Here is a 16638-nt window from a genome sequence, read left to right on the forward strand (position 1 = left end):
CTAGCAGTGGGTAGTCTTGTCAGACTGCAGGCTGGAACCTTGGCCTCCTCCGGGTAGATGATGACGCAGGGGAACAATGATGATCACAGACGCACACACAGGACATGAAGGGGGCCAAAGAACATGAATGCTCCTTGACAGGGGTATATAAACACTTCATGGCGGGAAAACCATGAAGAGAGCGGGGTGCAGAGAACCCGTGTGCAAAGGATGGGTGCGCATGCAGACAATTGGGGCGGTGTGCACAGCCTTTGGTGCTGAGTGCACAGGTTTAGTGCTGGGTGTACAGCCTTCCTCTACTTGTTTTGGCAGGAAAAACTGCTCTGAGGGAAAAAGAACCCCTCAAACTCCATTTTGTATTATGCCCAGGCAACACCCTTGATTTTATTTTTTCATAGGTAATATTTTTAGTTATCCAGATCTGGTTTTGATCATGGTGCAGATGTAAACTATAGGTCAGGTAGCTTCCTTAAAATGAGTTTTTTGAATCCATGAGCAGAAACCAATGCTTAAATCAGTCACTAACATACCCAATCCTGCTGTCTCTAAAGTACAATTTAGAACTTCCATTACTTCAACATGAACAAGACTGGACCAACTCCTCACAGAATTTGGGAGATTTTATATCGAGACTGTGTTGTTGAAAAGTTTCTTCTCTTGATGCTGGCATAATAAGTTTTAGAATGAGTCAGGGTTTGAAGGTCCCCACTTTGTTGCCAGCATCTCTGTCATTAGTAAACTGTGATTCATTCCTGACTGCCCACAGGGTGAATCACTGTCAATGAGGGGTAGACAGCTAACGATGAATATTTGTCCTAGTAAGTAAACAAATGTATACTTGGATACCAGCAATTGTTTCTTAAATTGAAAGTGATTTTTCATTCTTCTTTAACAAAATTACTCCGATATCCTTCAGTATGGGTGTGAATCCTTCTCTTACTTATGAGCCTGTAAATCTGGATTAACTTGGTTGAAATCTAAGACCAGCGCTTCCCCCCCCCCAGTAATCCCCAAAGCTGCATCCTCGGTGGATGTGGAGCCATGGGGTTAGGGGCAGGGGAGGGAGGTGAACAGCAGGCCGGGAGTTTGAGACACCTGTGCTAGGTGCTCTGAACAAATTTCAGACAAACTATTTTTGGTTCTTTTCTGGTTTGTATAATTTCAAGATGGTCTCATGCATGAAACTAAAGAAGTTTTCAGCCACACACACAAAAAAAATATCCTAGGAAGACTCCCAGCTCGTGCCCACATCCCCAGCAATTGTCAGTAAGGAAGATGGGGATCCGTGTACTCAGTATTTTAGTCTATCTTTTCCCAAGGATAAAGATAGGAGGAAAATAGCAAAAGATCCTAAGAGGAGCTATGGAAGAAACCAGGGTTGAATCTTCTGTTCCTTTCCTTCATGTTTCTGTGGATGCCTGGGAGGAAGCTAGGTTTCTTCTCCCACTAAAGGGGATCCTCCTCTACTCCTCTAGCTCGTATGTTAGTAGGAAGGAATTCCCTACCTGAGCTAGAAGTGTGTCCAAATCTAAATTCTATTCCTGCTTCAATTTGTTTCTAACCAGAGGCCTATCCTGCACCTGTGCCTGGATCTGAATACCACCAGCACCTCTCCATTCAAAGGACTCAAGGTCTGCTCCCAGGTTTCAACCTCTAGTGTCTGAGTGGGTTAAAAATGAGGGCAAACAAGTTTTCTGATCTATACATGTTTCCATGAGGTATCAGAATTTCTTTATGAATATCACTTTGCTCATGTTGCAGACTGGGTGCTGCAGCACAGGTTAGGTTTGACAATTGGGTTTACACTTTTTGTTAGATCATTCTTATCTTTCCTGCATAAACCAAGTAATTAACTTGTCTATGTGTGCGGACAGACCTGTCCTTTCCCATACACACAATACATAGCTGCATAGGGCACTTTAAAATTTGGAGCACCACTGGGTCTTAATGTCCACCTGCCTGCCTCTTCCTCTCCCCATTGTGTGACTCTGGTTCCTCTGGAGAGGATCCAGATAATTTAAAAGTGAAAAAGCCTGCCAGACCTATTAGCAGAAGTCAAACCTGTGAAAGAGCCATTCAAGTGGTAATGAGCACTTAACAGGTATTTGCCGACCCCAGGTGTATGCTGTCAGTTTCAGAATTTACTGTGATAGTCCACAATAATTGTTTTAAAAATATTTTATTGGTGTGTTGCTGAAGATTATAACATCACATCTCTAAAAATGGTCATTCCCTCTGACTGCCATCAGGCATTGAGCACCTTTTTAATAGGACTGCGTAGGACCCCATAAATCCTAAGGATAGCGGTTGACTGTGGCCAGAATTTGATGGATTTTTTGAGCAAGGTGACAAGCTAGCTGGAGGCTTGGCTGTTGAGATGAATATCAAGTATACAAATTATAGTAAAAACTGAATTTCTTATAGAGAAGAAAAACCAGAAATTCCACTCTGTTGATGCTTTTTAGTTAGTTTGTTATCTTAGCTCTGTAGCTCCCATCAGGGTTTACTTGTACAATATACAAACTAAATGGAATAAAATTCCTAGTCAGAATCTATCACAGTGCATTTAATTTCACAGATATATTTGACAGTGATAGATTCGATGCCAAAATTTGCAGATGGTACAAAATTACTCAAGATAGGTAAGCTGACTGCAAATAATTGCAAAGGGATCTCACAAAACTGGTTGATTAAGCAACAAAATAGCAGATGACATTAAATATTGATTAGTGCAAGTAATCTACATCTGGAAAACATAATCCTAACTATGCATACAAAATGTAGGGGGTCTAAATTAGCTGTTATCTCTCAAGAAAGAGAACTCTGAGTCATCATGGATAGCGTCTAAAAACATCTACTCAATGTGAAGCAGCAGTCAAAAAAAGCTAATAAAATATTGGAAAAGGCTTGGAGAAGAAGACAGAAAAATATCAGAATGCCACTATATAAATTTGTGATTCACCCATATATTGAATATTGTATGCAATGCAGGTTGCTGCATCTCAAAAGAAAGATACAGGCAGTCCCCGGGTTACGTACAAGATAGGGACTGTAGGTTGTTCTTAAGTTGAATCTGTATGTAAGTTGGAACTGGCGTCCAGATTCAATCGCTGCTGAAACTGACCAGCAGCTGACTACAGGAAGTTGGTCCTGTAGTCAGCCGCTAATCAGTTTCAACAGGCTGAATCTGGACGCCAGTTCCGACTTACATACAGATTCAACTTAAGAACCCCAGGCATCCCCAAGTCAGCTGCTGCTGAAACTGATCAGCGGCTGATTCCAGGAAGCCCGGGGCAGAGCAACTCTGCCTCAGGCTTCCTGTAGTCAGCGCTGGTCAGTTTCAGTAGCGGCTGACTTGGGGACGCCTGGGGCAGAGCGCCGAGGACCAACCCAGCAGCGCCCCAGCTGCTCTACCACAGGCGTCCGGAGAAAAGCCTGGTCTGCTGGGGGGGGGGGGCGCGCAACATGGAGGATGAAGAACTTGCCCTGTCTTTCTGTGAAACATTCCCCTTGCCCTGTCTTTCTGTGAAAAGCTCTGGATTGTATGACTATTGTAAAAATTACATTCTTTGCTGGGAAACTAACGATCTATTGGTTAGATGTGGAGACCGGATTCTAGGGAGACTTTGCCCCAATAAACTGAATATTCTGTTAAGGGGAGGGAGAATATGTTTTAAAAATTCCTCTTAGTTTTCACATAATAAGAAGATAAAATATTTAAGAGCATGGCAATACAGTTATAAGTTAGCAGCATCGTGTATGCTGTATGGTAAGATACAGGTTTCAAAGAAGGAATAATGGGAGATGGATGGAGTTTTATGTTTATAGAAAATGCTATTAGAAAGTTATTTTGATTTAAAAGAAAATATAAGGGGGAACTATAACAATAAAAACAAATATTAAATATTAGAATTCAAGAACACTTTTAAAATAGAATTTTTATTGAGTGAAGGTTGGTTACTATTTTAATGAGTAGAGTCTGATAGCATTATTTTGTTTACATGGATTGTGAACTATGGAAAGTCAGTAAACAAATTAAAATCAGCCAGTAGGCTTGTTTATTTATAAGACTGAACAGAGCTTGTTTGTACAGTTCAGGAGACACTGTGATATCATGTTTAAGCCCACTTATTAAGAAAAGATACACAAAGAGGAGGCTGTGAAATAGCTTGCAGTAGGTAGACAAAATGTGCTTTTGCCTCACACACGGCTTTTTTCTTTTCAACAACATTACGTTTTAAAATAAAAGCAAAAATAATTTGGCAAACATTTTTCCACAGCTTAATTCATAGATTTGCTTCTATTTACTACTTCTTTTAACAGTTGTTATATTGTATTTACCTAGAGAAAATACAAGAGCAAGCAACACCAAACATTAAAGCCACATATTACTTTGATATCCCAGGAATAATATATGTTGCTCTTCTAATAGTGATGAATCTTTTATTTAATTCTGGTGCTTTGATATTATTTTATTCATTTCTTTTTATTGGTATTAAGGTAGTACCTACAATATGCTTAGGAGCTCCTTTGCATACACATAAGGCATGATATAAGAACATAGACATATTTCCTGGTCCAAAAAGCTCATAATGCAAGAAGACCAGCAATAGGTAGAGATGAATAAATATAAAATGTAAAATGATAACATATAACTCCACTATCCCCAACCATACCTAATTAAGAAATTAGCCAGCTAAGAATGGCCATATGTATTATGACAGAAGAGGATCTTGAGGAGGAATTTGAAGGAAAAGGTGGTCTAGTCCAGAGAGGGTTTTTAATATGAAAGAGGAGAAAAGATTGAAGTAGGGTTGCCAACTCTCTGATCACAGAAAACTGAACACCTTTGTCCTGCCCCCTCCCTGAGACTCCAGCCCTACTCACTCCATTGCCCCTCCCTCTGTCACTTGTTCTCCCCCACCTTGCTTATTTTTGCAGGCTGGGGCAGGGAACTAGGATGTAGGAGGTGGCGAGGCCACAGGCTGGGGATGTGAAAAGTTGCAGGAGGGCCAGAAATGAAAGATTCAGGATGTGGGAGGAAGGGGTGGGGGCCATGGTGTCTGGGGTTTGGCCAGTGGTGTGGGCTTAGGCATGGGGCTGGGATGCAGGATCTTATGTGGGATGGGGCATGAGGACTTTGGAATGCAGGAAGGGTGCAGCATGTGGGCTCTAGGAGGGAGTTTGGTGAGGGAGGGGACTCAGGTCTGAAGTTGGGGTTCAGGCAATGCTTAGTTTAGGTTTCTCCCAGAAGTGGCTGCCTTATCTGTGTGACTCTTAGGCAGAAGCACATCCAGGTGGCTTTGTGTATTCTTCTTGGCTACAGGTGCTGCCCCTGCAGCTCCCATTGGCCACGGTTCCCATCCAATGGGAGTTGCAGAGACAACACTTGGAGCAGGGTCAGCATACAGAGCCTCTTTGGCTGCCCTTCTGCCTGGGGGCAACAGGAACATGCTGGCCATTGCTGGGAGCTGTGTGGAGCCAGGTCAGGCAGGGAGCTGTGCCACTGACCAGAGCTGTCAGGATCCCTTTTCAACCAAGCATTCTCATTGAAAACTAGATGCCTGGCAACCCTAGACTGAAGACAGACATGAAAAGAGGAAACTGGGAAGTAAAGGCTGGTATCATTAACAGGAAGTGACATAACAGACAAGAGAAGATAAATAGAGGCAGCAAAGTTGTGAAAGACATAAGGGGAAGCATAAATATGATGTGGTGAAAAAGGCAGGATAGTGACTGTATTCAGAGGGAGAGGTGACGTGGAAAGAGTGATTGGCAAGGAAGGAACTTTAGCAATAATGGCGCAAATTCCAAATATTTTTCTATGGAAGTTGTAGAAAAGGGTTAATGTAATGGGAAAAAAATACATGTACGAGCATAAATTCTTCAAGTGCAATTTTAGTACTATGTGATAGCTGCCTACTACAGATTTTTTTTAAATTTGTCTTTATGGGGTTTCCTGCACCTTCCTGAGTCATCTGGTGCCTATGTCTGTGGAGAATGAATACTGCACTAGCTGGCGCATATGTATGGTCTGATGATAAATGGGTTAACAGAATAAAAGCCTACTTAGAAAGGATACTATACGTAATCTTATTGGTAGAAAATAAGATAGAGCTATGTTTGGGTACCTTTGTTTTGTTTGGTATACTCCTTTACATATCTCAGCTAGGGGTTGTTAATTGACGATAACTTCTAAATACAGCTATGTGGCATGTCATTATGGTAAATTGCAGTTCTTCTACAGTGTGTCATTATTCATTTTAGAGCCAGAACTATATATTGTGTAATATAATGGTTTTCTCCCCTTTTTAAATTTCAGCAAAGATATGGACATTACAAATTAGAGCTTTTATATAACTTACTGTAACCATTCAAGTTCATTTTCCTACCAGGGTGGTCTCATCATCTGAAGTAGAATTGTTAGTAAAACAAATGCATGGATTGTTTCCGCCAATGTCTACAATAGAGGCCACAAAAGGAGAGAGAAATAGTGTCACTCTGAATCCAGACATTTCATGGAAATGAGTGTTCTAGAAATTACTGGGGAAAATTTATCTACATTTTTCAACATAATGGTTCATTGGCTGAGTTACAGGCTAAGCATTATTCTTATTTGTAAAACATTATCTTGGTTTTTCTGTTCCATCCAGAGATTAGTTCTAACTGAAAATCTGCTACAACGGTGTTCCTGTTGTAGGCCCCAGATTGTACCTTCCTTAAGAGAAAGTAAATCCCAAACAGCTTCTCTGGAGGGTGAATTTAGAGCTATATTAAAAAAAATACTTGGGACAGATTGTGATACTCTGCATTATACTGAATAGTCCTAAGAGTCTGAGTGCAGTGAATAGGTCCACTTATAGATAAAAGTGGTCACTTGATACGCAACAGGAGTTAGAGCCTGGCCATTTTAAAATGGCTTTTAAACTCAGAAGTACAGCCCTTCAGTGACTAATATGCAAAAGTCATGAATTTAAATGTTCCATTTACACATGAAGAGGAGGATTTGTGTGGGCAAACCAAATAAGTATTCAATAATAATCCAAAACAGAATGAGTGGAATCCTAGATGCTTTGAAAACAATGACGAAACTTCCAGAATTTTGTCCAAGGGATGTTAAATATCAGTTAACTGAATAGTTAAGTAACCTCACAAATTCTTATCAGTTAGTCGACTATTCTATAGTCCCTGGGGGCGGGGCCAGCAGCAGCGCGGGATGCCAGGTGGGAGCTAGTCCACGAGAGGAGCCAATTTAAAAACCAGTTCCTCTTGTGAACCAGCTGCTTGTTGTCCTGTGCTCCTGCCTCTGATAAAGAGGCAGCAGTGCAGGGTGGCAGCAGCCCCTGTCTGTGGGGGGACAGGGCCTGACCTCCTGGACCCAGCACAAACCGGAACTGAGCCAGGTTGCCTGCTTGCCCAACTCCTAATATATTTTAAATGCCTACCTGCCCGGCTCCTAATACACTTTAAATGTAGAGCCACAGCAGAGGTAGGTCCCACATCCAGCATGAGCCCGAACTGAGCTGGGCTGCTGGCCAGCCTGCTAAAAAATGTACTGGTTGGGCTTGGGGAAGGAGGGAGAAGGAAAATGCATGTAGTCTATCGCATTAACCTATAAGCTGTTGCTTATCGGCTAATCAATTACACTATTACATCCCTATTTTATCTTTTATTTTACAACTGAGATTCTATGGCATTTGGATAATTAATGTAGCAATTTTAAAAATACATATTTTCTGGATAACAGTTCTTTTTAAAATGACTATCTTGATATTTTTTACAAAGACTGTGTTTCTAATTGCTGCTAGAAAGCATAATAATTATCTAAAATACAAATGTTTCCTAATCAAATTTCAATTCTTCTTTTGTACCTGAACACTGGGTTATTGCTCATAAGTGTTGAATTTAAACAATCAAAAACTTCATGTAATCAGCTACATACATTTTTAATTTGGGAAAATCTGACAGGACATTGACTTTAACATTTTCATAACTTTTAAAAATAAGGTAATTTACTGCCAATTGATACCCCTACTCACACTAACTACTGTAGTATCTAACTCTCTGACTAGGACTGTTGAAGCAGGTTTGTGGAATAAGATGCTATTCAGCATAAGTAAGGGCATCTCAAGTATCTGAATTTGGTGCTTAAAAAGCAAATAATCTTTATTTTTCTACTAACACAAGAGGGATATTTGTATCATTATAATTCTCAACTTTAATTTTATTATAACATTATTTTGTGAAAATATAAAGATCTTTTGAGAGACACAGGAAGTAGGCAAATATCAGGCAAATATTCTTCTACTTTTACTTACTGTCACGTTTTACATTAGTAATTAGATATTTATGCATGCTGCATTCTTAAAACCATTAATCAAAATATTCAAACAGACCTTAGTTTAATTTTTTACAAATCTTAAACTATGGATTCAGACAGCACTAATCTCAATTTAGGTAAAACAGACCAACTCTGCATTAGGAAAAAGATAAGTACTGTCAATACATTTTCTTCGTTACTCATGGTTAATACAGGAGAAAAGTATCTGCAAAAAGTATCTCTGAATATTTAGTTTCTTTTTTAATTAATTTGCTTGGACCAAATACACCATAGTGTGGTATTTTTGTCCCTCTGCCTCCATGCCCAATCAATTAGATAGGCATTAATGAATGTTCATTTGAAGAATGCGAATTTCAAAGAGGAATACACAAACATATATGGAAGCTTCCTTGTGGAAGCATTTATGTGCTCATCTGACTGATGAGCTGGATCAATAGCAAGTCTCTTAACAGATCAGGCGCTATTAAGCAACTGCTTAAATTGTAAATATTAGTATCGATCATGCTGAGTTCCTATCCCAGACCTGAAGAAGAGCTCTGTATAGCTCAAAAGTGTCTTTCATCAACAGAAGTTGGTCCAATGAAAGATATTATTTCTTCATACCTAATATCTTGGGACCATACTATACCTCCACAACAGGAATGTATTACTGGCAGTCAATTGTTTGTGAACAATCCTTAATGAAAGAAATATAATACAAAAACAGAAACCCACAAACCAAACCAATTAGCTTGATTTCATTCTTTAGAATTTAAGTGTGGTCTCCCAGATAGTAAGTAAATTTTAACCTCAGCTAGATAAACTAAAACAACACAAGTCATAGATATTGGTGTTAGATAGGCGAAGTCCTCACAAACAAACAAAGCCTTTCACTTTTGCAGTCTTGACATGAAATGTGTCAAATTGGCAATTTGAAGCAACTTTAAAAAAAATTAAACATGAGTTTGAAATGGATAAAAACAAAATAGAAAGGGCTAAACTAAATGTTGGGTCAAACAAACTGTTTCACTTTACCCTGAACAACTTTTCTATTGCTCCCCTCTCAAGCTGAACCGTTATTTGAACAGCTCTAGCAAAGAGCCTTGAGTTGCTAACCCAATGCAAATAAATAACAGACAGGCTTTCAGCCCAGCGGCTGAGGGGTCCCCATGTGGGGAAGATGGAGTTTGGTGTGAAAGGTATTACGCCTGCCACGCACATTGAGCAGGATTTTGGCTGTATTCGCAGGAGGCATTCTCCATCTCCCACTGAAAACCAAACTCCCTCGTGCTCCAAAGAACGGGAAGGCAAGGGCAGCAGGGCGGACTGGGCCCAAGGGGCGGGTGGCTGCGAGCGGGGGAGGAGGTGATGGTGGCAGAAAGTTAAATGAGGTGCTGGAGTCAATCCCATCCGCGTGGCACCAGTCAGTGCCGGGCAGAGCCGTGGCGCGCTGCACGCCGCGGGGCAGAGAGCAGGGCAGGGTGGGTGTGGCGCGAGAGCCGGGCAGCCCGGGGACGCAGCTCGGTGGACGCTGGGGCAGCAGCCCGAGGCAGGGGACGGTGACAAGGCGCAGCCCCGGGCGCCAGAGCCGCGCCACGTGATGCTCACTCCAGCCCCTGGCCGGCTTCCTACGGCCCCAGCTGTGGCAGCTGCAGCAGCTGCCCAGGTAGCGCGAGCGGCGGCCGCCTCGCCCCACGTGGCGCCTCCCTGCGCCTCCCCCCGGCCGCTGGACCCCAGCCCCGCCGCGCAGCGCGCACGGAGGGGGCTCGGCCAGCTCGCCGCCCGGCAGCAGGCGAGGCCGGCGTCCGAGGAGATGGTCCCCGCGGGGTGACGCGTGGAGAGGCAGGAGCCGCGGAGAAGGTACGTGCCGGCCGGGAAGGGGCTTGCGGGGCGCTCCTGCGGGAGCTCGGGGGGCTGGGGAGCGCGCCCCGGGCAGCCCGTCTGCAGGCTGCTTCCCAGCCTGGGCCACTTCCCCTGCGCGGGGCGAGAGCGCGGTGGGGCCCCCAAGCGAGCAGGGAGCAGCGAGGCAGGATTCAGAGACCCTGGCGGCCAGTCCCACGTTCCGCGCTGGGTCACTTTAGCCCGGAGTTGTCAGGCAGGCCGGAGGGGACTAGCGAGGAACCTGCCTTGCAGCCAACTCCGCAGCCGTCTCGTCTGCAGCAGCGCAACCTGTGTGGGGAAAAGCGTCCAGGGAATGTGACAGCCCTTCCGGCCATGCTGCAGCCTGCCCAGCCTGAGACTGCAGCCAGCATATTGGGCTCGCTGGAAAATACTGAGAACTATGATTGCAAAAGAGTTGATGGAAAGTAATATTGCATCTTTTCACCTGAAAAGAGACCCTGACAATTTAAAGCCAAGTTTGAACCCTGAGTTTAAAGTAGATACAGTAGAATGTATAGGTACTACAGGTAAGGACGGCTCTTGTGTATGGACAGGGTGGCCTCTATGTTTTGGCACTACAGGATTAGGTGTGTATCAGGTATTGGAACTTGGGGTGCTGCGTGAAGAGATTTCCATTATACAAAGGGTATCTGGTTTGGTTTAATGGCTCTCCACACCCTCACTATAAAAATTATTCCAGCACCTGGGGTATATTCTCAGAACATTAATGAGTAAGTAGCATGTGATGGTTCTCTCCCAAACAGCTTTCAACCCCAGTTTTCTTAGCAGTCAATTTTTGAAGTGATGAAAGAGGAAAACTGAACATTATTTTTATTTGCTATATCAAATATGAATGCAGTTTGGTCCTAGCAATGAAAAGTGTAGCTTTGTTTTTGTGGAAAAAAGACATTTTGCATTACACCATCTTTCATACTTTTTAAAAAGTTGGGGTGTGTAAAACGTTAACAAAACAAAGTCCACTTTGCTATTGAGTTTTATTCCACAAGGAACAGACATTTGCCAACTAAGCAATGTGTTGAGTTCTCTTGGAATTGGTCCCAGGAAAACAGCAGAAGTTAACCAAAGAGATATATTTGAAGTCAGAAGTTGGCATGTGCGCACGTGTATGTTCATAATCCATTAGGCTGTTTGATTTTTTTTCTGAGTAACAATCTAAGGCAAAAGTAAAGTTTTACTAACATTGTCAAAACAACAGCCAATAAAATGACAGTTTTGAAATATTTTCAAAAGGGTATAAGTAGGACTTTGGAAATGAGACTCAATAGTTCTGCATATTTATTTTCTTGTTTGCAGTGTTGTAGCTGTGTTTTGGTACCCAGAAACAGAGAGACAAGGTGTGGGAGGTAATATCTTTTATTGGACTTGCATTTGTTGGTGGAAGAAAGCTCTTCTTCAGGCCTTGAAAAAGTAAGCAGAGTTTCACTAGATAAATTCAGGGTGGAAGTGAAATTGTTAAACATAAGGGAATTAAAAATGTTGCAGAAAAACACTTAAAATGAAATGGGCAATTAACACCTCTGCATTCATAGAACAAAGGAGGATTAGTATGTTACAAATTGTTGTAATGAACCATGGAACTAGTGCCTCTATTGAGATACTGATTTTTAGTATCTAGCAGAGTTATGAATTTAAGTTCCTGTGTTGGTCTTTTGAAGGTGTTGTACTGATTTCCTTTGAGGACTAGAATTGATAGATATGGACCGATTGTGCTGTGAAAAACATTCACTCATGCCTGACAGGGTGTCTGACTTTTTGTTATGTCTCTGTGTGAGTTTATTCAAGAGTGTAGTGATTTGTCTCTTTTCTTCTATATGTGTTGCAGTGTTTGATGTGCTGCACTATGTACTATGCATGTTGTGATAGGTATATGTGGATTTTGAAGGGTGTGGGTGTGGAGAGGGGCAGTATTGATCATTGTACCTTCAGGTTTTTGCATCTGTTGTTCTGACAGGGTCTGTTGTGTTCTGGTCTGCAGGGGGCATGCTTTGGATGATGAGCTTAGTGAGATTGAGAGGGGGGACATGCTTACAGGCCAGAAAAAAGGACTTGGTAAAATTTCAGGACAGTGCCCCCCTCAAGCATGGATTGTAATTATATTTGATGAGTCCCCCTCCGGATTCCACTGTGGGATGGTAGGTGACAACAAGGGAAGTGACACTGAGGGGGAGTTTCTTTTTTCTGTATTGAAGCAGGTTCTCTCGGGATACTTGGGTGGCCGTTCTACGATTTTTAGTATAGCTAACTCTTCATTGCATCATGTGCAGTTGTACAAGACTAAAAAGGGTCAGTAACTGTACAGAAAGACCTTTCTCCTGTAAAAATAGACTGCGGGTATTTGGAAAGAAAAGTATGATAATATTTCTTCAGAAATAGGTTGGTCAGAAGTTACTCAGCTGGAGTGCGCCCTGGCTTTTTACATTTGTCAAAAATGACTGAATTTGTCTATCACATCTCAATTATGAATTTAGGCATTCCCATAAAAGTGACTTGATTTTTCAATAGTGAACAGCCTCATCTTCCAGAAAGTAAATATGAGTTGTGCTTGTTCAGCATCTTAATAAAATCAGACCACCTTTATGATGGTGCCTAAATTCATTTTTAGATTTTTTAATTGTAGGCACCCAAATTAGAAAATGTATGTAGATGCAGTATGCCGGCAAAGAGAGCAATGAAGATAGTGCAACTCTTAAGATATATACATTCAGTTGTAACCTAAAAGTGACCTGTCAAATCAGATACAGAAATTAGCCAGAGAAAGAACATTTCTTGATCCATTGACCTCTTTTCCATTTAGTTTTCATGGGAAAAGTTTTGGGGAAGTAAAGACTCATATGCAATTTAAAGATACACATTAAAAATATATGTAACTATTCCAGTGAGAACTACAATTTATACCTGTGGATTTTTTAAACTTGCTTATGCATTAGGTAGTACATCAGCCTTTCACAAAGACAGCATCTGTGTCTAGCTCCCCCCAAGCGCCCTTTCCCTTTCGGCTTAATGTCCAAGTCAGCAGAAAACAAGTTTCAATGAACATGCAGTAGACAGTTCATTAATCTCTGAATCATTGACACTATAGGAGCCATTATGGTCCATAATGACAAAACAGTACGTAATGTGAAATTTAATACGCTAATTACTGACAAGCAAGTTATAAATAACATTTATAATGAAAACACTGAGAAATCCTTAACTGCTACATGCAGCTATACAGGAAAGCTTTAAATGTCAATTTACAACAGCTTTGCATAGAATAAATTGAATGCATTCAATAGTGCAGAATAAAGTGCTAAAGGAAACATTTTATGCCTGCAAAGAACAAGAGTTATAGTTTTCTCTAGTAAGCCTTTAAAATAACCAGCTTGTAAAACCTCAGTCATTTCAGTGAATTTGTATCATGAGCCTAAATAAACTGTGCAAAAATTCTTTTATCAAATTTTGGCATGGATTACAAGGAGTGCAATTTTAAACATAAAGGCTACGTCTACACTGGCCCCAAATTCCGGAAAAGGGATGCAAAGCAGGTAAGGCAGCATAGGGAAATCTGCGGGGGATTTAAATATCCCCCGCGGATTTAAATAAACATGTCCGCCGCTTTTTTTCCGGCTTGGGGAAAAGCCGGAAAAAAGCGTCTAGGCTGGCGCGATCCTCCGGAATAAAGCCCTTTTCCGGAGGATCTCTTATTCCTACACCTGTAGTTTTTCTTATGGAAACACCTGTAGGAATAAGAGATCCTCCAGAAAAGGGCTTTATTCTGGAGGATCGCGCCAGTCTAGACGTTTTTTTCCGGCTTTTCCCCAAGCCGGAAAAAAAGCGGCGGACATGTTTATTTAAATCCGCGGGGGAGGAGCTGTGTCTAGCACTAGTTGGAGCTCTCGTTGGCAGAGAGGTACTGGCATGAATGGAGGTAGCCTATTAATTTCTTGAGATTCAGAACTGAGGCACTTTGGTGAGGGAATGCGGGGTAATTGTTCCATTGGTGACTGTATAATACTTAATGTGGAGAACTGAAGGAGCTGGGTTTCATGGCTAAAATTTTGGCATAATCCATAAGAAAAACATTCACTAAAAATCAGTTTCACAGTTAATTTCCAAAACATTTCATTTGCTCAGAACATTCTATATGAAAATGAACAAATCTAATAAAAATCCAAGGGCCTGCTTTTGAGAGATGCTGACTGAGTACCCCCAGGTCTTGCTGAAGTTCAATGGAAGCTGCACATACTCAGCTCCTTTGAAAATCAGGCCTGCCACTGGTATGCATAAGCATTATTTCTAGGATGTTCTATGTTTTTTTTTAAATCTCTTTAATATTTAAAAGCATTTATTTTATTTTTTGAAGGCAGTGGCTGCTGTGTGCTCACAATATTATGTTCCCGTTTCCCATTAACTAGCAGCTGTTAGCTTTTTTTGTAAGCAAATGCAAGAAACGGAGAAAACTGAAACATGATATTCAGGTAATTATGCTTTTGCAGTGATCCGTCCTCTGAGGTTCTTAGAGCTTCATCAATCTTTAGCCAGTTTAAATAGACCCCCCACAGGATGGCTGACAGATTTGTCAGGCCCCTGGGCAAGTTGGGGGAGTCCCGGGCTCTACACCCAGAAGGGGTAGGGCCTCGGGCAGAAGTAGAGGACTGGGCTAATCTCCCATAGCTGGCCCTTAGAATCATAGAACCATAGAGTTGGAAGAGACCTTAGAAGGTCATCAAGTCCAGCCCCCTGCCTTAGGCAGGACCAATCCCAACTAAATCAACCCAGCCAGGGGTTTGTCAAGCCGAAACTTAAAAATCTCTAGGGATGGAGACTCCACTACCTCCCTAGGTAACCCATTCCAGTGCTTTACCACCCTCCTAATGAAATAGTTTTTTCTAATATCCAACCTGGACCTCTCTCGCCACATCTTGAGACTATTGTTCCTTGTTCTGCCATCCATCATTACTGTGAATAGCCTTTCTCCATCCGCTTTGGAACCTCCCTTCAGGAAGTTAAAGGCTGCTATCAAATCCCCCCTCACTCTTCTCTTCTGCAGACTAAACAGACCCAACTCCCTCAGTCTCTCCTCGTAGGTCATATGCTCCAGCCCCCTGATCACTTCGGTTGCCCTCCACTGGACCCTCTCCAATGCGTCCACATCCTTTTTGTAGTGGGGGGGCCCAGAACTGGACATAATACTCCAGATGTGGCCTCACGAGAGCCGAATAAAGGGGAATAATCACATCTCTGGATCTGGTGGCAGTGCTCCTCTTAATGCAACCTAATATGTCATTAGCCTTCTTGGCTACAAGGGCAAACTGTTGACTCATATCCAGCTTCTCATCCACTGTAACTCCCAGGTCCTTTTCTTCAGAACTACTACTTAGCCAGTCGGTCCCCAGCCTGTAACAATGCTTGGGATTCTTCCGTCCCAAGTGCCGGACTCTGCACTTGTCCTTGTTGACCCTCATCAGATTTCTTGTGGCCCAATCCTCCAATTTGTCTAAGTCACTCTGTACCCTATCTCTAGAGCGTATCTATCTTCCCTAGAGCGTATCTATCTCTCCCTGGCTGTGTCCAGACTCGGGTTTTTTCGAAAAAAATAGCCTTTTTTCGAAAAAACCTCACCTGCGTCCAGACTCAAGCCGCGTTCTTTCGAAATTAAATCGAAAGAACGCGGCTTTTCTTTCGATGGCGGTAAACCTCATTTCACGAGGAAGAACGCCTTCTTTCGAAAGAAGGCGTTCTTCAATGTAAATAGGGCTTCTTCGAAAGAGAGCATCCAGACTCACTGGATGCTTTCTTTCGAAAAAGCAAGCCGCTTTTTCGAAAGTTCAACGTGCAGTCTAGATGCTGTCTTTCGAAAGAGGCTCTTTCGAAAGTATCTTTCGAAAGAGCCTCTTTCGAAAGAGGCTTGCAGTCTAGACATAGTCCCTTTAGCTTAGTGTCATCTGCAAACTTGCTGAGGGTGCAATCCATCCCCTCATTCAGGTCATTAATAAAGATATTGAACAAAACTGGTCCTAGAACAGAACCTGGGGGCACTCTGCTAGAAACTGACCGCAATCCTGACATCAAGCCGTTGATCACTACCCGCTGGGTCCGACCTTCTAGCCATCTTTCTATCCATCTTACCGTCCATTTATCCAATCCACAATCCCTTAACTTGCTGGCAAGAATATTTTGGGAGACCGTATCAAAAGCCTTTCTAAAGTCAAGGTATATCACATCCACTGACTTTCCCATGTCTACAAAGCTAGTTACCTCCTCATAGAAGCTAATCAGATTGGTCAGGCACGACCTGCCCTTCGTGAATCCATGCTGACTATTCCTGATCACTTTCCCCTCTTCCAAGTGCCTCAAAATGGCTTCCTTAAGGATCCCTTCCATGATTTTTCTAGGGACTGAGGTAAGACTGACCGGCCTATAGTTCCCTGAATAGT

The 16638-nt window shown here is 42.3% G+C and overlaps 1 protein-coding gene across 3 annotated transcripts in view; it reads left to right on the plus strand.

Annotated features, from left to right (window-relative positions):
* Positions 1-9692: 9692 nt before the first annotated feature.
* Positions 9693-16638, plus strand: part of LEPR (leptin receptor) — a 61103-nt gene continuing 54157 nt past the window's right edge. Inside the window, exon 1 of one of the 3 annotated variants that reach the window (XM_075936173.2) lies at positions 9693-10180. The gene's annotated coding sequence lies outside the window, so the exon portion shown is untranslated. Of the gene's footprint in view, positions 10181-11478; positions 11566-16638 lie in introns of those variants that run through there. The other 2 variants (XM_089780456.1, XM_006125028.5) reach the window with 2 other exon arrangements.

Source organism: Pelodiscus sinensis, chromosome 9, assembly GCF_052426305.1.
Source record: "Pelodiscus sinensis isolate ZL-2025 chromosome 9, ASM5242630v1, whole genome shotgun sequence".
In the NCBI taxonomy this organism is placed as follows: domain Eukaryota; kingdom Metazoa; phylum Chordata; order Testudines; family Trionychidae; genus Pelodiscus; species Pelodiscus sinensis.